The sequence below is a fragment of the Otolemur garnettii genome, unplaced genomic scaffold (genome assembly GCF_000181295.1).
Source record: "Otolemur garnettii isolate 467f Iridium unplaced genomic scaffold, OtoGar3 scaffold00101, whole genome shotgun sequence".
Classification (NCBI taxonomy): domain Eukaryota; kingdom Metazoa; phylum Chordata; class Mammalia; order Primates; family Galagidae; genus Otolemur; species Otolemur garnettii.
Genome location: NW_003852496.1, coordinates 6,446,332 through 6,448,719, shown reverse-complemented (window position 1 = coordinate 6,448,719; position 2,388 = coordinate 6,446,332).

Genomic DNA, 2,388 nt, shown 5'->3' with positions numbered 1-2,388 from the left:
AAAAAAAAAAAAAAAGAAAGTCCTTTCACTATAGTCACCCATTAATTTAAAAGTTTTAAAAGACCTGGTGCTCCCAGCAGTAGAAAATTGTCAGTGTTTTTAAAAGATAAAATTACATAAGGGAGGAAAGAGCTCTGTGCTCTGTGTCCTTGAGTTGGTCACTGTGTCTGAGTGACCCTGTGCTTCGTGCCTCTGGCCTTATTTAATCAACGGGCAGCTGGACTAGATGAGTCCCTGGAGGACTCTTCCAGCAACAAGGAATGTATTCTCTGATCTCACCTGAGAAGGGTGATAGTTGACATTTATACAGTATAGTTTATAGAGCACTTTTCTACACCGGCACCCCTGTTACCCATGTCTAATCTGTTCCTGAAAGAGGACTGGCAGATTTGGGGATTGCAGGATCCTATGTTACATTATTGTAAATGAAAAAATAGTGATGTGTTTTAGCTTATCCAACGAATTCAGCCAATAACTCTCAAACATTTAAAAATCCCTGCAGACCTCTTCAGACTGTGGTCACAGTTGGCTCCCAAAAACCCAGAGTTGGATTTAATCATTTCACAATGTATACATACATAAAAACAGCTTGTTGGATACAATAAATATTTATGATTTCATCTGTCAATTTTTAAAAATCTTTTAGGGGCTCAGCGCCTGTGGCTCAAGCAGCTGAGGTGCCAGCCACATACACCTAAGCTGGCAGGTTTGAATCCAGCCTGGGACTGCAATCATCAATGGTGGCTACAACCAAAAAATAGCCAGGTATTGTGGTGGGCGCCTGTAATCCCAGCTACTTGGGAGGCTGAGGCAGGAGACTCACTTGAGCCCAGTAGTTGGAGGTTGCTGAGAGCTGTGATGCCACGGCACTCTACCCAGGGTAACAGCTTGAGGTTCTGTCTCCAAAAAATAAATAAATAAAAAATCAACCAAAAAAATAAAAATCTCTTGGGCAGCGCCCATAGCTCAATGGGTAGGGCACCGGCCACAAACACCAAGGCTGACGGTTCAAACCTGGCCTGGGCCAGGTAAAACAACAATGACAACTGCAAAAACACAGCAAGAACAACAAAAAATAGTCGAGCATCGTGGTGGGCACCTGTAGTCCCAGTTACTTGGGAGGCTGAGGCAAGAGAATCACATAAGCCCAAGAGTTTGGAGTTGCTGTAAGCTGTGACGCCACAGCACTCTACCCAAGGTGACAGCTTGAGGTTCTGTCTCAATAAATAAAATAATAAAAATCTCTAATATATGCCAAGGATTTCCATATCATAGAAAAGCTTTAAAACACCAATTACCTATTTATGTAAAATTCTCAGTGAACTCATTGGTAGGCATCTTAGTGTACAGAACACAAAAATGTTGTGCAATATTAAATCAAAATTCTTTCTTGTGGCTCGGTGCCTGTAGCTCAGAGGCTAGGGTGCCACCCACGTATACCGGAGCTGGTGGGTTTAAATGCAGCCCAGGCCCGCCAAACAACAATGACAAGTACAACCAAAAAATAGCCGGGTATTGTGGCGGGTGCCCGTAGTCCAGCTACTTGGGAGGCTGAGGCAAGAGAATCATTTAAGCCCAAGAGTTTGAGGTTGCTGTGAACTGTGACATCACAGCACTCTACCCAGGGTGATAGCTTGAGGCTCTGTCTCAAAAAAAATAAAAATTCTGTCTTGTTTCAGTGAACTTGTTATAAAATAAAAATAAGTGATAAAATGTTTGGAGACACATAATGAAAGCCATTAACATTTAGGAAAATATAATAAAGCCTTTTTTCTTCTTTTTTTTTGTGACGGAGTCTCACTAAATCACACTCGGTAAAGTGATCTGACATCACAGCTCACAGCAAACTCAAATTCTTGGGCTTGAGTGATTCTCTTGCCTCAGCCTCCCAAGTAGCTGGGACTACGGGCACCTGCCACACGCCTGGCTAGTTTTTGGTTGTAGTTGTCATTGTTTGGCAGGCCAGGCCTGGGTTCAGTCCAGCCCTAGTGTCTGTGGCTGGTGCCCTGGCCACTGAGCTATAAGCGCTGAGCCAGTAAAGCCTTTTTCTAATTGGTGAGGAACCAAGAGTTGCCTGAGGGGCATTTGATGGCTAGAGAGGCAAGGTGAACAGAGGAGGTAGTTGCTCTCTCATGGGGGGATCAAGAGGGGAGAAAGTCATAGTGAGCCAGTGAAGGCCTGAGGGAAACATGTCTGGGGATTCATCTCGCGTCCAAATTCCAGACACTGCATAATCCTTTCATGACATTCAAGACTCCAAAATGTAGGCTCGGCGCCTATAGCTCAACCGGCTAGGGCGCCAGCCACATACACCTAAGGTGGCGGGTTCGAATCCCCAGCCCGGACCCGCCAAACAACACTGATGGCTGCAACCAAAAAATAGCCAGG